General features: G+C 46.5%; 1 protein-coding gene and 1 pseudogene across 5 annotated transcripts in view; one reads left to right on the forward strand and one right to left on the reverse strand.

The window, feature by feature from the left end:
* The window catches only part of pak5 (p21 protein (Cdc42/Rac)-activated kinase 5), a 458,196-nt gene that overhangs the window by 402,330 nt on the left and 38,371 nt on the right, over positions 1–17,495 (reverse strand). The gene's annotated exons all lie outside the window — the stretch shown is intronic.
* On the forward strand, positions 13,819–14,019 carry LOC140430910 (U2 spliceosomal RNA; annotated as a pseudogene).

The raw sequence follows: 17,495 nt of genomic DNA on the forward strand, positions 1-17,495 counted from the left end.
CTGGTCAGCAAGCCCATCAGCTGAAACCTCTTGAGAGCTTGCCAGACCCCCGTTCGTAACTGCCCTTCTGGTTCGAAGGAAGAACCAATACGGCAACCCCCCACGATGACTACATTTCTTGCCCGTTCTTGTCGGTTGCTCAGGCAGTGGAGAAACGGCATTGGGACCCGCCCTGCCTGGGAACCCCCCTCTGGTCAGCTACGCTCGGATAGAGCACACATGGCATTGGTCGCCGTCCTACCCAGGGATTCCATCCAAATCTTACCCGTCGCGGCCCATATGCACCTCATTTTGGAAATTTTGTTCAAAAACTTGTTTGTTTTCAGGTAACCCTTAGGTTGCCACCCTATGCTATTTACATCCTCAAACATTTGGATGGTAAATCGCACATCCTGCAAGACGGCTCGCACTGGTTCAGTATTTGTAAGTGTGTCTTGTCCTGAAATTCGGTTTTTGAAATAAAAAATGAGGGAGTCACACATAGTGACCAATTATAAAGGGAGTGATTGGCACTAAAGGACAGACAGGCTATCATACGAGATATTAAACCAAGATAGTAACAGACACTATGCTTGATCCCACAGAACTCCAGAAACAGAAGAGAAAGAAGAACCATGAGGACATCTTCCGTGTTGCTCATCACCCTAATGAACATTTGGTTGCGCGCGAACGCGAACCCCCTGACCCCAACCCCCCCAGTCGTTAATGATTCACTTCCCCATAGTACCCAGAGCCCAGTCACAAGCGACACCACACAATCTTGGTGTGACAGGTTTATAACCTGGTACTCCCTGCCCTACTTGATAGAATCCCTACTAGTATTGCCGATACTCTGCTGCATCGTGCAGACTATTCGTCTGAGGAAATGGAGCAGAGCCTACCGCGCTCGCACCCCGGTATATAGGATAAGATCCCCTATTTTCGGTTATGACCAGACCCCCGACCCCCGCGATCTATAATAAAGAACATTCGTTTGCGTTCCTTTTTGTGAATAAAGAAATGTTTCATGAGCGATTGTACAATCCTGAGCTTGACTGTCAAGCCAGGAAAATGTGAATAATGCTGCTATGATTCTGTGTATTGTTTAGGAAGTTAGTATGATTGAATGTTTGAGTGAGTGTAGTTTATTAAAGGACAGTTAGAGGTACCGTTTTTCATATTTTGTAATGCATGTCCCTGTTTTGACAAAGCGCCACTGAGAATTGTCAGTTAAAAAATTTGTTGCATAGTTATGGTCAGTGTAGAGGCCATAGAAGAGTGCTCGCCGGGTCAGGGAGTGTGCTCGCCGGGTCAGGGAGTGAAGAACAACGCAGTTATGTGATCCTTCACGCTTCGCGTTAGGATCACAAGGAGGGTGTATAGCCACCTGGGTTGGCCAATTCCTGACATAAAATGGAGAACAGCAAAGGCTGAAGGGAAATTCAGCCAACACAGGCAAAAACTAGCAGGAGCAAGTTACTGTGTATTAGACTCTGCAAAAGCCCAGACAGCATCGATACAAGCAGCCATCTGCATAGTAATGTAGCAGCCATCTACATAGTAATGAGCGATCCCTGGGAACAATCAAAACATTTAAGGTAAACAAGGCCAAGCCAGACTCCTCGGCGCCAGCAGGAGCCAACACAAAAGAGGTTAACGGACACCTCAAGACCGCCCAACGATCAGGGAACAGCTCCAGTATTGGAGAAATCGAACCAAGCGATTGGAACAAAGTCCAATCACTTGAAACCAGGTACGGGGTCCGCCCCGAAAGGCGGGAAGCCCCTGGGGACTATAAAGTAAAGCTCCCAAGTTCAAATCGTCCTTCTTGACAGGGTCACTCAGCAACGCGAACCAACCCTTGACAGTGACCTGTCCAGCTGCCTCCGAAGAACTAAGTCTCAAGTCAACGCTCGCTACGAGGTAGGCGCTCCTAGCTACCAGTCCATTCCAGCTTTGAATCCCGCAGCCTCAGAACCCGAACGAAAAGCCATTTGTTCCCCTGACCTGGTGGGCCAGTCCGAAGCTAAGTATAAGTCTGTTAATTATGAGTAGCGATTTACTGTGTATAATAAATGTGTTTTGATTTGAATCTTACTAATTGGTGTTTTGAGTTATTGATCATTACTTGAACTTGAACCTTGTGGCGGTATCATAAAGATGCCTGGCGACTCGAGAGCAAAGTGTATAAAACAGAGCCAATTGAACCAACCAAAAGTTAGCAACAGGGGGGACTGGCCAGGTACACAGGCACCGGATCCCACCCCTACTCTCTCCCTCCCTCGCCTGCGATCTGGGTCCCCGTTGGCGGGTATCTTCTGGGGCAACCGGGTCTGGATGGGCCCAGCTGCTGCTCGAGTACTGTGGTGTTCCGTCACCTCCCCTGCAGGAGTCACTGGCATGGGCCCATCACCCTCTCTTTCCTTGGGGTGCCCGATGGCCCCCGCGTTACTCCATGGGCCAGGGGTGTGAGCAGAACTATCCTCCAAGGCTCCCCCATAACCTGGTGCTGCCAGTCCTGGAGGCCCGCTCTAGTCTCAACTAGGGTGTTTATGCTCCCGGTCATGGAGCACAGGGTTGGACCATCTCCGTCTGGGACTGGGTCACATCACCCATTGGTCGTGCACCGCCTTCTCGGTTTGAGCCACATCAGCTCGTGGCTGCGCCATCTCCTTCTGGGACTGGGCCACCTCCCTCTGCGTCTTTGCCATGTCAGCCAGTGACTGGGAAATGCCACAGACATTCCCAGCCATGGCCTGCTGTGACTGGGCCATGCTTGGGAGCGCCGCTGTAATTTCCAGGTGTCTCTGGCACATGGTTGCCTGTGAGGCGGCAGCCCCGTCCTGGGCCACGGCCACCGCCTGCACAGAATACCCCAGTCCTTGGACATGCTGATCCATAGACAAAGCCGTCGCCCTCAATGGCACCACCGCAGATGCCCACCTGCACGGTGTTGGCTTGGGTGGCATGCATGGTCAGCATCACCTCCTGTTACTGCACACGGTTAGACTCCTCCAACTCCACCTGCAAAAGTGTTGGATGCTTGGTGACAATCCCTCATGTTAGTCCCTGGCTCTGCGACTGCATCTCGACAATCGATGGGACGGTCCGTTCCAGAAGCACAAAACTTGTCTGGACGTTAGTTAGTCCCTGGGATCGGCCCGCTCTCCAACCAGCCGCCCCCTCGGGAGGTCCTACCACTACCTGCTGTACCAGAGTAGCTGTGTGGTGAGCACCAGGGAGTGTCCCAGGTGCCCAGCCGAGGTGAGTGTCTCTGGGATGGTGGAGGGTGTTGGAGACAGAAAGTCAGTGTCATCCTCAGACTTGTACTCCAGGGTCACCAGAGTCTCGAGCGGATGGCTGCCATCCGAGCTGCTATCCTCGTTGCTGCTCGGCTCCCAGGGGGCTCCGGCTGTGGCACTGGCTGGCGGCGGGGACAACTGTTTTCCGCCCCATCTCCAACTGCTCCTGCAAGACGTCAGACAAGACGCATGTTTAGGCCGTGGGCGGTGGGGGTGAGCGTGTGGGTGAGGGGGGTGTTGAGGGGAGGGGCGGTTGACACACGTGTCACGGGGAAATCACAACTCAGCAGGGTCTCACTTCCTCACCCGTGGCCAAACTCCACCCGGCAACTGTGTTACCCACGGCACTCATGGCTTCTGCCATCTGTGCCCAGGCACGGCGAATGGCAGCAGCTGTCAGTCTCCTTCCCGGGCTGGGGTACAGGGTCATCCGCCTCTGCTCTACCGCATCCAGGAGGGTCTCAAGCTGTGCGTCCGCAAAACATGGGTCCGCACGTCTTGCTACCATCTTGTTGGCTGGATGGTGTGTGTGGGGAGTGCAGTGTGTCAGCCTCCTGAGTGAGAATTGTGAAACCGACTAATCCCGCACCGTTTCTCATTGAAATCGATTGAGTTCTGGTGCTAGCCCTTTATTAGGGGCTGATTTAGCACAGGGCTAAAGAGCTGGCTTTTAAAGCAGACCAAGGCAGGCCAGCAGCACGGTTAAATTCCCGTACCAGCCTCCCCGAACAGGCGCCGGAATGTGGCGACTTGGGGCTTTTCACAGTAACTTCATTTGAAGCCTACTTGTGACAATAAGCGATTTTCATTTCATTTTCAATAGCAGCTGAATCGGTCCAGGTGCTGCACCTGTTTTGCTCTCGTGGAGGTCTGTCCACGAATTCTGCGTTGGCGTCAACACTTAGTCTCAAACGGAGAATGCCGCCCATAAGGTGTGACATAACTAAATGGGAACATCGTCCCATCGGGAGCACGTTTAGCCACGTGTTTCCAGGCGCTCGCAGCACCTAGAAACGTTATCGAACGTCACTCGAGTTAGATAGGAGGCCTCAAAGGGGAACGCGGGCCGAAGCTGCACATGTCTGCACTGAGGAGCTCTGCTCACCGAAATTCCTTAGTGTAGCAAGAGATCGGGATGCGATTTTTAAATGATGTCCCGATCTCTGGAGCACTCAACGTGACCTCCCGACACCCCCGCCATGCCCCAACTCACTATGAGGGCGTCCCCCCGCGCACCGCCCCCCCCCCCCCCCCCAAAAAAATGATGCTTGCAGGGCACCCCTGGCCCGATCATCACCACGTGAAAAATGCCAGCTTGGCAGTGCCGCCTGCGCACCTTGGAACTGCCAGGCTGGGACCCAGGTGACACTTTTAGGATGCCTGGCTGGCAGTGCAAAGGTTGCCCAGGTGGCATCAGTGCTAGGCTACCACCCCTCCAAAAGGGCATGCACCTGGGGGGCCACCGATCCCCTGGGAAACCCCAATGTGTGCCACATGGCCTGGTCCCCACTTGTGGAGACCAGTACTGAACGCCACTTGCCCGAGGTCTCTGAGGTGAAGGGGATAGATCCCCACGTCTCGGATCCCTCGAAATCTGAATATCAGAGCGAGATTATCGGTCTCGCTCTAATATACAGATTTCCCAAAAAGTGATCCCGTCCATAATGGGCGGGATTTACCTCGCAACATCTTGCAAGATCATTTTGGATCTCGTCAGGTGTTGCAAGCTGGCTAGATCCCGGGAGCGGTGTCTCCTGGCTTCTACCGGCCATACTGCGCTGTGGCGTGTTTCTTTTCATGGGCATCGTGGCCGTTCGATCGTGCCCATAGAATTCCTTAATCAGCTCTGCTGATTTAAGCAGATTATCATATTTAAAATCTGCTTTGTACAATCTGCACTCAAGTCGTTTTCCAGTTAAAATCCCGTTTACCTTTTTCGGGTAAATTCTGGTAAGCTGCTGTAAATCACATTGTACAATGACAATGTTCTCACGCATTCAAATGATTTTGTCACTTCAATTCTAATCCTCGTGAACAGCCTTTTAATCAATGTTTTCCTAAGGAATCCACATCGATCATGTGGCAGTTGGGTTCATCCGCGAGGATTTATATTTACGTGATGTTTCCACTGTAGTGAAAATGTATAAATAAGCGTTATGCTCAGAGAGAGCACCTACAACACATTTGTCTAAATTCAACTCGAGCATGAATGCCCAGTAGGAGCAAGGAATCGTGGAATTACCTCGAAGATCTTCTGCTGGGCAACACGCACATTTTCTATAATTGTTCTGATAACTTCTATTAATTATACACTTCTAAATTAGTAAGTTTGCAGACGACACAAAGGTTGGTGGAATTGCGGATAGCGATGAGGACTGTCTGAGGATACAGCAGGATTTAGATTGTCTGGAGACTTGGGCGGAGAGATGGCAGATGGAGTTTAATCCGGACAAATGTGAGGTAATGCATTTTGGAAGGGCTAATGCAGGTAGGGAATATACAGTGAATGGTAGAACCCTCAAGAGTATTGAAAGTCAAAGAGATCTAGGAGTACAGGTCCACAGGTCATTGAAAGGGGCAACACAGGTGGAGAAGGTAGTCAAGAAGGCATACGGCATGCTTGTCTTCATTGGCCGGGGCATTGAGTATAAGAATTGGCAAGTCATGTTGCAGCTGTATAGAACCTTAGTTAGGCCACACTTGGAGTATAGTGTTCAATTCTGGTCGCCACACTATCAGAAGGATGTGGAGGCTTTAGAGAGGGTGCAGAAGAGATTTACCAGAATGTTGCCTGGTATGGAGGGCATAAGCTATGAGGAGCGATTGAATAAACTTGGTTTGTTCTCACTGGAACGAAGGAGGTTGAGGGGCGACCTGATAGAGGTATACAAAATTATGAGGGGCATAGACAGAGTGGATAGTCAGAGGCTTTTCCCCAGGGTAGAGGGGTCAATTACTAGGGGGCATAGGTTTAAGGTGAGAGGGGCAAGGTTTAGAGTGGATGTACGAGGCAAGTTTTTTACGCAGAGGGTAGTGGGTGCCTGGAACTCGCTACCGGAGGAGGTAGTGGAAGCAGGGACGATAGGGACATTTAAGGGGCATCTTGACAAATATATGAATAGGATGGGAATAGAAGGATACGGACCCAGGAAGTGTAGAAGATTGTAGTTTAGTCGGGCAGTATGGTCGGCACGGGCTTGGAGGGCCGAAGGGCCTGTTCCTGTGCTGTACATTTCTTTGTTCTTTGTTCTAAAAACAAAATAATGCTACAGAAGAAAATGTAAAATGCAAGGTGAAGGGGGCAGCACAGTAGCTAGCACAGCTCAAGGGTCCCAGGTTCGATTCCTGGCTTGGGTCACTGTCTGTGCGGATGCTGCACGTTCTCCCCATGCATGCGCGGGTTTCCTCCGGATGCTCCGGTTTCCTCCCGCAGTCCAAAGATGTGCAGGTTAGGTGGATTGGTCATGCTAAATTGCCCTCAATGCCAAAACAGGTTGGGTGGGATTACTGGGTTACGGAGATAGGGTGGAGGTGTGGGCTTGGGTGTGGTGCAGAGGCGATGGGCCGAATGGCCTCCTTCTGCACTGTAAATTCTATGAAATAAGTTATTCCCTGCAAGGTAATAAAAGTTAGAAAGTTTGTGTTTTGGAGCTCTGCGTCCTTTAAGGTTAATGCCAAATCAGCAGGGTGCTTCACCAGATTGAAGCTACAACACTAACTGTTATAACCTGCCTACTGACGATTGGCTGGGGACTAATGATTATCCCACAATCCTATGGGAGTATGAACTTCCCCAATGAGGGGGGCGGAGAAACTCCTACTATAAATAAGCTGGCCAGTCCAGGAACCAGGAGGAAGGAGAAGGTAGCAAGGGAAGTTACTGCTATGTATATATTGTTATAGTAAATAAACTTTATTATTTTGTATCCTTAAAACTCGTGCTGGATTCTTCGGGGCCCTTACAAAACTAACCCTCCATTTAGAGGTCACTAAATCTATTCAACTTATCCTGTCTGGTGTAAACAGGGCCGGTAAGTCATTAAAATGGCAACACAGGTTTCATCCTGTATTTGCAATGTCCTCGTGCCTGACTCCATTTTAACTCCGTAACAAGTGGTTAGATGGGGAGCAGGGAGCCTACTCATTATACAACAGTTGTGTTGTACAACAGTTGTGTCCCAATGATGTAATTGGTACCTCAATACAATCTTGACAGGCACAGACAGAAGGTCTACCCAGATTGAAATCCACCAATAAAATCCTGGCTGGACTGGTGGGTCACAGACCTTCTGATGCTGTATAGAAGGGGCACACAGCAAGCAGCAGAGTCATTGGATTTTCACAGTTTGCCAGGAGAATCCCCAGGAATTAGAATGGCTCAGGTCTCGTATTCAATTCCCTGTTGTGGTAGGATCTTTGCTTTGAACATCGCCAGAATTAAAATCAGAGCTTACATTTAGAGTGAAAATGACAAAACTGTGAACTGAGGAGAGTACAGTTGTGTTTTAACCTTGGCTTAGTTGGTGTCAAACAGCTGTTTGTGGGAATTTGCTGTCCATAATTTGGGTGTCACCTTTCCTACATTACAACAGTAACTACAGTTCAAAAAATACTTTGGTTACTGTAAAGCACTTTCGAGACCTCCCATGGTCATGAAAAGCACCATATAAATGCAGGACTTTATTTTTACCTCTTATCTGAAGTTTACAGATTGAGCAACATGTATTTTAGTTTAGAGTCGTGTATAGATTATCACAAAAAAGAACGTATCTATACACTTTGCACGTTCTGAAATTTGAAGAAGATCTATTCTGGGATCTCTGTAGAAAAATAGTGGGCTCCTTAATTAAGGTTGGGATATAAGAGAAGAAATCAAAAATAAGCATCTTGGACTATTGTATTAATATCACTAAAGTTATTAGGCTTACATGGAGGCTTTTGAGTATTTCCCTCCTGCACAACATTTACAGCAGGGAATAAATGTAGAGCATATCGCCTTCAGACGCAATTTCTGATCTACTATAATGATCTGCAGCTCAAGCATTCAAAACCACCATACCGTTCCCCCACCTAACATACTCTGCCAGCAAAATAGTGCACAAATAAGTTCCCATATACCTTTGCCTTCCCTCAGAATAGTTCTTTCTTTAGGCCACGCATACTTTCCCAAGATAACTCACAGTCCAAAGATTACTTTCTTCCCCAATGCTGCCACCACTTAACTCACTCCCCAGTAACAGTGATGTGGAGATATATATCTATATTTTTCTATATCTATATATATATATATATATATATAAAATGTGTTTCTGGAACCCACTTCTTCATTCACCAGAGGAAGGAGCTGCACTCCGAAAGCTAGTGACTCGAAACAAACCTGTTGTACTTTAACTTGGTGTTGTAAGACTTCCTACTGTGCCCAGTAACAGTGCCACTGCCTTTTCCCCAGTTCACAACCTACTCTCCAACTGTTCTTAAAACAAAACTGCCAAAAATGATGCGCAACTCTGTAGCCATGTAAAATGGCTGCGTTCCGATTAATCTGGCCAAAACCCAGTTTAAAACGGCTAACCCGAAAGACTGCTGGGAAAAGCAGCTAAGAAGACACAAGCAGGCAGCTGCAGACAGTTTTGCATACTCGGCTCTGGGAAGGTAGCCCAGATCGATACTCAGGGCTATCAACAGCCCATCAACCCAGGTATTCGCAGTTGCATTCAGGACTGTTTGCAGCCAATCTATTCAGACATCCACAGTTAAATCGGCTATCCCCGGGAACAATTGCAACATACTAGCAATTGAATACCGGGCCAGGCCTGTCGGCGCCTGCAGTGGCCGAAACAAAGACAGGTGAGCGACCACCCCCCGATCGAGGAATCGCCTCCCCATTGGACACATCGACCCCAGAGACTGGGGACAGAATCCAATCACTTGGGACTCAGGGTCAAGGGCCGCCCCGGGAGGCGGGAAGCCCCTGGGCCCTATAAAAGTGAAGGTCCAAGTTCAGATCTCTCTCTCTCTCCTCTTCGCCTGCTCGAGACCTTCGCAAGACCAGCCACCGGCAACTGTAAGTTTGAATCCAACGATCGCTATCCGGTAGAGACACCTAGCCACCGACCTGTAGCAGCCTTTTGAATCCCGTGGGCCAGATTTGATTGGACAAGCCATTCGTTTCCCTGACCTGGTGGGCTCTTCCTAAGTTAAGTATTGGCCAGTAGTGATAGGTTTATTATATAAATAGTAGTATTAGGGTATTAATATTGCTTGTTGTATATAATAAATGACCGTTGTTTTAATCCTTACTAAGCGGTGTTCTGTTTTATTAATCATAACCTGAACTTGAACCACGTGGCGGTATCATAAAGATACCTGGCGACTCATGAGCAAAGGTGACGTATACAGAGCAAATAGACTAAGGTTAAAAAGAGCAACACTCTAATGGTCATAAAAGGCATCCGGACACTCAATTCAGGATCCCGTGTTTCTACATGGAGATCATGTTGGACATGAATTCAGTTAGCTAAACCTTTCCATCCGTTTAAAGTAAATAAAATCAATGCTGCTAATTAATACATGACAAAATAATTAGGACAGAATATCAAACATGGGCTATTTAAATTAATTCCGGAAAGTAACTAAATAATAGAACAATATAATGAATCAGTTACATCTGAAAATGAATTGATTATTACTTCTGAAGATGTCTTTGAAGCACACTGGGCTATGACCTTACAAGATGTACCATATATGGTTTGATGTACTGTGAGATCAGGCTCCCATCTGATTGACACCATCTGTATGTTCATTTCACAGAGCAGTTGAACACTTCCTTGTTAAATTAACTGCAAGTTTTCCACGTTCCCTTTAATTAGCACATATCTTATTTTAATTAACATGATTCAAAATGGTTCATACATTACAAACAAAACAACATTTACTGGAATTAATTAGAAGATAAAACCTTAATTTAATTGCTGTACAACACTGTCCAGTCACTTTGTTACTAACAGTACTCCTGCAATGGCAGTTTATTCAGCATCTTAAAAGCATTTGCATAGGTTAGAATATAGGAACAGTAATAGACCATTCAGCCCCTTAAACCTGCTTGATCATTCAGTTATATCGTGATTGATGTGTATCTCAACTTCATTTACCAACCTTTGACTCGTAGCTCTTGCTATGGGACGGCACAGTGGTTAGCACTGCTGCCTCACAGTTCCAGGGTCCCAGGTTTAATTCTGGCCTCAGGTGACTGTCTGTGTGGAGCTGGCACTTTCTCCCAGTGTCTGCGCGGGTTTCCTCCGGGTGCTCCGGTTTTCTCCCACTGTCCAAAGAAGTGCAGGTTAGGTGCATTGGCCATGCTAAATTGCCCCTTAGTGTCCAAAAGGGTAGGTGGTGTTACTGGGTTCCGGGGATAGGGTGGAGGCATGAGCTTGGGTAAGGTGCTCTTTCCAAGGTCCGGTGCAGACCCGATGGGCCGAATAGCCTCCTTCTGCACTGTAAATTCTATGATCTATGATCTATTCTTATCTAACAATGAAATCTAACTCGACTCTTAAAATGTCAATTGATCCAGCATCATCAGGCAACATAATACAGATTTCAACAGTCTTTACAAAAAAAAAAACCTTCGTTTAAAAAAGAATTGGTATTTTTTAAAAAATTGGTGTACGAGGGTATATATATCTCTTTGTAACCAGTACCTCACCATTAAGAAGATGTTATATGCTGGTTTATTTGAAATCAATTGAAATTAAACAGATTATAAACAACAATTTGCATTAAGGGCTTCACAGAAATGCTAATAAAAAAATGGCACTGAGCCACATAAGGAGAGATTAAGACATATGACCAAAGATTTGGTGAAAGATCTTAAGAAACATCAGAGGAGGGGAGAGATAGAGGGGTTTGGGAGGTAATTCCATCGTTAAGGGCCATGGGCAGTTGAAGGCCTGGTGGAGTGATGAATATTAAGCAAAATGTCAGAAATGGAGTACAGACATCTTGAAGAGCTGCACAGTTGGAGCAGGTTACAAAGATAAGGAAGGGTGAGGCCATGAATGGATTTGCAAACAAGGATGAGAATTTTAAAGTTGTTGCATTGCTGGATCAGGAGCCATTCTAGGTCAACGAGCACAGTGGGTGGATGATCCAGGTGCAAGTTCGGTTAGCAGAGTTATGGGTGAGCTCAAGTTTATGATAAAAATGGGTGGCTAGCATTGGAATCACAGACCAGATGTAACAACAGCATAGGTGAGAATTTCAACAGCAGATAAGCTGAAGCAGAAATAGATGATGCCACAGAGATGAAAGTCAAAAACTTGGTGCCCTAGCCCAGGTCCAGATTCTCCCAGCTGCACCAAGTCTTGGGCTGAGGTTAAATGGGGTATACCTATACGACAAAAGAGGTCTAATTTAGACTCCAATAATACGGCACTAATGGGCTTAAATGAGTTGCTGCTAAGACCTCCTCACAAATGTCAAATTTTGTGGGTTGCAACTGTGCACTCTTGCTATTACAAGAGGCTCTTGTGCATAAATGCTTTTGTATGTTTGGAAATTCACTCACAGATAATAAATTTGAGATGTTTTAGAGCATAAGCAGGAATATTTAAAGAAAATTACTTTAAGTGAAAAGTCCAGGTTAACACTGCATTGGAATGTTATATTCTGTGGATGATTCAGAACCCAGGACAGCATGGAGGCACAGTGGTTAGCACTGCTACCTCACAGCGCCAGGGTCTCAAGTTCAATTCTGGGTGACTGTGTGGAGTTTGCACGTTCTCACAGTGTATGCGTGGGTTTCCTCCAGGTGCTCCGATTTCCTCCGATAGATGTGCAGGCTAGGTGTATTAGCTATGCTAACTTGCCCCTCAAGTGTCCAAATGTTAGGTGGGGTTACGGGTTTGGTGAGTAATGGACCTAGGTGGGGTGCTCTTTCAGTGCGTCGGTGCAGAATTGATGGGCCAAATGGCCTCCTTCTGCACTGTAAGGATTCTATGATATGATCCTATGATATATTGTGAGATGACTCTCTATTGCAGGATCTGGCCAATTTCTTGACACCATAAAATAATCAATTTTTATTTTTATTCATGTAGCATCTAACAAAATTCAAATCAATTTTTAAAAATTCGAAGTAGTACATAACTATAAACAGCAGTAACCCAACCAAGGATATGTACTTCTAGCCGATGGTTTATTGCTTAGGTAGCTTTAAAAAAAATAACATTTGACATAACTTTAACCAAAGATTCTAAATATGCAAGAAACAGATCAATCTTTTGTTGAGTGCCACATTTTCATTGTAAGACTGTTGTCTTCCAAAGTTGGACTGAAAGCACATCTAACCTTCTGCATTAACCTTCTGCATTAATATGTACACTGCAAGAGCAAAGTGCCTGTATAAAGGAGATATTACCGGTCAATCAACTTCACTGAAGGTAAATACATTATTGATCTAAAAAAAACTAACATCACAAAACAAACAAATCACAACACAATTGCCTTTTTAAACCACAGTACAACAAAACAATTATATCAGAGTTCAAAATGGCCCACATAGGCCTCTGGGGAGATGGTAGTTCAATATTCTAACTACAGAATCAGGCATTTGGTCTTCCACAGAGTGTCACTGTACACTTAAGTCAATCAAGATTCCCCCTGCCTGTGCTAAAAAGTCCATCAAAGTCACAAATAACATCCAATATGTCCCCCAAGACAAACTCCATTCTTCTCCATAGCAAATGTCAGGCTGAATGAGACTGTTCTCAACCTTGAGTCACATTTGACTCAGAGATGGTATTCTGACCACATATCTGTGCAATCACCAAATCTGTCTATTTTCACGTCTGTTACATCATCAGTATCACCCCAGCTCACCTGATGCTGAAATACTCATCCCATGTAGTTGTTACTTCTAGTCTTGGTTACTCTGCCGTTCTTCTGGTCAGCTTCCCATCTTCCACCCTTCATCACCTGAAATTATCCAACTGCATCAAATCCTGTTCACCCAGCAGCCCTGTGCTCGTTGACCTATATCGGTTCCCAGTCTAGCAATACTTTGATATTAAAATTCTCATCCTCATTTTCAAATCCTTCCATGGCCTCACCCTTCCATATATTTATTTGCTACTCCAGCTCTAAAGTCCTCTGAGATCTGTGCACTATTCCACATCTGCTTTCTTGCCCATCTTATCCCAATGACTTCGACACTGCTAGCCACACCATCAGTTGCCTGACCCCTCGCTCCGGAATTTCCTTCCTAAACCTCTTCATCTTTCTACATCTCATTCCTTCTTAAAGACACACATTAAAACCTGCCGCTTTGACCAAGCTTTTGGGCATCAGTCTGAATTATTTATAAGTGACCCAGATTCAAATTTTGTTTGATGCCACTCCTGTGAAGTACCTTGAGATGTTTTATTATGTTAAAGGTGTGCAAGTTACTGTTTTAGTGTATTTTTGCTACCTGTTTCTTTTTCTGTCAGTCAGGTTTGGGAATGAGCTAGATATGTTGAAACTATTCTTTCATTCAGCCATACAATTCTCGGCCTTTTGGCTAAGATCAAATGTAGTATCTGCTCTGCCTTTTGGCTCCGATCTGGTATGTCTCTCATGTGGGGACCATGAATTGAATTCAATTTGAATTTGAATTAGTTTTAGAAGCAGGCAAGGAGCTGGATTAGGGGTTCGCCCCTATCCACACTCTGAGCCCTGGCTTTGTAACTCAGAAAAAGTACAATACATATAGCACTTTTGAGCATTCATTACATGATAAACATTAGATAAATACAAGTTGTTGCTGCAGGTTTAGAGATCAGGCCAAAACTACTCACCAAAACATCAGATGGGCAAATATACAGAAAATAAGACTTTCTTCAGGAAATAAATGCCAGAGGTACACAATACAAAACTGCACAGCTACCCGAGACCATGAGACAAAGCCTTTTGGAAAATAGATCTGGGGCGGGATTCTCCCCTACCTGGCGGGGCGGGCCGTACTGGTGCAGAGGAGTGGCATGAACCACTCCGGCATTGGGCTGTCCGGAAGGTGCGGAATCCTCCGCAATGTCAGGGGCTAGGCTGGCGCCGGCGGGGTTGACGGCACGCCAGTCGGCGCGGAAGGGCTTGGCGCCGTGCCAACCGGCGGTAAAGGGCCTCCGCCGGCCGGCGCGAGTAGGCGCACGCGCGGGAGTGCCAGCGTGTGCTGGCGTCATCCCAGTGCACGCACAGGAGGGTTCTTCTCCGCGCCGGCTATGGCGGAGGTTGACAGCAGCCGGTGCGGAGGGAAAGAGTGCCCCCACGTCACAGGCCCGCCCGCGGATCGGTGGGCCCGATTGCGGGCCAGGCCACCGTGGAGACACCCCCTGGGGCCTGATCCCCGCCCCCCGAGGAGTCTGCAGGCTGCCCATAGAGCCAGGTCCCACCGGTACGGACCTGGTTTGATTTACGCTGGCGGGACCGGCCGAAAACGGGCGGCCGCTCAGCCCATCGCGAGCCGGAGAATCAGATTGGTAGCAGATCCCAGGTGAGTTTTAAAGTAGTGATGTTTTGTTCACTGCCTTTGTTTGGACTGAGCTTTAGCTTCCAAACAGAGCTCTCTCTTCCGGGGTGCTTTCTGACAGAGCTTTCTCTTCCGGGGGGGCTGGTCAGACAGAGCTCTCTCTTCTGGGGGGTGGGTCTCTTTATTTAGCAGCAGGCTGCCTCCACCTCTGATGTACATCCTGGGGACATTTTTAAAAATATTTCTATTCTGCTTTTTCACATTTTCTCCCAAATTTGCACCCACCAACAATAAACATTAAGCAGTAGAAAATATGTTAATCCCCATATCAACAACAATCCCTTCCTCCCACCAACCCTCAAACAACTGCCCGCATGTTAACATAAACAAAAAACAGAAAGGAAGCAGGAATCACCCTTGTCACCATTAACATGTACAGTCCCCCTCCCCCAATCCCCGCCATTAATGTTAGATGTTATCCAATTCTTGAAAGTGTATAATGAATAATGCCCATGAATTGTAGAACCCCTCCATCCTTCCCCTCAGTTCAAACTTAACCTTCTAAAGAGTCAAGAATTCCAACAGGTCCCCCGCCACGCCAGGGCACAGGATCTGCCTTCGGGCGATCAACAAGGCAAAGGCTACAACATCTGACTCCGCACCCGTTTCCAACCCCAACTGGTCCGACACCCTGAATATTAGACACAGCCATGGTTGCCATGCCCTCCCCTTAGCATGTTTCCTCCTCCTTGGGATGAATTTCTATTGTGCCTCCCGAATAACCCCCCAAAACTACTGCACCATCTTCCCTTCCAAGCAACTCTAGCCAACTCCTCCCTCATGTCCTTATAGTCATCTTTATTCAACTGTAATACCATTACATCTGATTCCACCTTCTCCCTCTCAAACTGCAGACAGGTGAGGTGGATTGGCTATGCTAAATTGCCACTTAGGTGTCCAAACGGTTAGGTGGGATTACTGGGTTACGAGGAGGGGGTGGAGGCGTGGGTTTAAGAAGGGTGCTCTTTCCAAGGGCCGGTGCAGACTCGATGGACCGAATGGCCTCCTGCACTGTAAATTCTATGATTCTATAATATTGTTGTCACTCCCTCCTAAGATTCCTTCACCTTAGGTTCCCTAATCAAGTCTGCCTCATTACACATCAACTCCAGAATTGTCAGTTTCCCGGTGAGCTCTACCACAAGCTGCTCCAAAAAAAAATCTCGTAGTCATTCCACAAATTCCTTTTCTTGGAATCCGCTACCAACCTGACTTTCCTAATCCACCTGGGATCTGCTACCAATCTGATTTTTCCAGTCCACCTGCATGTTGAATTCCCCCATGATTATTATAATATTGCCTTTCTTATGTGCTTTCTATTGCCTTTCTTATATGCTTTCTCTATCTACGGTTTTATTTTCTGCCCCACATCCTGACTACTGCTAGGGGGCCTGTGCATAACTCCCATCATGGTCTTTTTTCCTTTGCGATTCCTTAATTCTACCCAAATAGATTCTACCCTTCTGGTCCTATATTGCTTCTCGTTGTAGATTTAATTTAATTCCTTAAATTTAATTATTTTGGTAGGAGTAACAGCAAAAGGGATTATTATTTAAATGATAAATATTAAAACATGGGGCGGGATTCACGCCGCCCCCCCGGCAATTCTCCAACCCGGCGGGGGCTCAGAGAATCCCGCCCATTATCTTTTCCATCCCACAGCTGGACTTTACAGATTAACCAATTATCATCAATGGAACAATGCAAATTGTATTTTTATTCAAAATGGGCTATAACAGTTCCTATCAGTCAGGCCGCCACATCCCATTTTGGAGACTAAGGAGTAAAATTTCCACAGAGGTCCTGTCCGGATTTTACAGAACAAAACAAAGTGAATTTTCTTTAAAAACTGTGCTCACAAATTTTATGTTTCGCATTTTATAGTGTTGACAGACATTTCACAGTATGAACCATTAGTTATACCTTTCCTTGTACCCTTCAGTTTGATATTTAATGGGTTATACCTTGCTGGCGTACATGTTGACTGTGAGGAAAATGGGACCCTTTGGTCCTTGATCCTGCCGATCACAATATGATTTCAGGATTGAGAAAGAAAAGGAGAAATGAGAGAGAGAGAGAGAGGGGGAGGGGTGGGGGGGGGGGGGGGAGAGTTTAATTATTGTTACGTCAGGCACAGAAAGAGAAATAGAGTGGGAGAGAAAGATGAATTAAGAGGGAGAAAGAGACTGAAAAGTGAGAAAAAAATTAATTTTGGAAAGTTAAAAAAATATTGAGTTTTAACAGTGTGTTGGAATGAGGTTGAGCTGTTTTAACTGCCCTATTCAGTTAGAGACATTGCATTACAATGATTACATTGTTTAAAAGGTTAAGTTCCAGTCCGAACTTCTAGATGAGTGTTTAATGGGTAATAAATGTGCAAATCCAAGGCCAAGGACGAGACACAAGAGAAACAACTGTTTCAGCAGGAGATGGATAACCCTCTTGTGGGAAGGATTTTCTGTTTGGGAGACTGTGTTCCCCCACCGGAGCTGAATTGCACCTGATTTTTGCTCCCGCCATTTTGAGCGGGCAGCCCCAAAGTGTGTTCCCGCGCAGCTGGCCAACCCCAACGCCAACCCCACCCCCTCGCAGCATCACAATTCAGCCTCCCACCCCCTAAATAACAAAAACCCCCACAATACTACTCCCTA

The sequence above is a fragment of the Scyliorhinus torazame genome, chromosome 1 (assembly GCF_047496885.1).
Source record: "Scyliorhinus torazame isolate Kashiwa2021f chromosome 1, sScyTor2.1, whole genome shotgun sequence".
In the NCBI taxonomy this organism is placed as follows: Eukaryota; Metazoa; Chordata; class Chondrichthyes; order Carcharhiniformes; family Scyliorhinidae; genus Scyliorhinus; species Scyliorhinus torazame.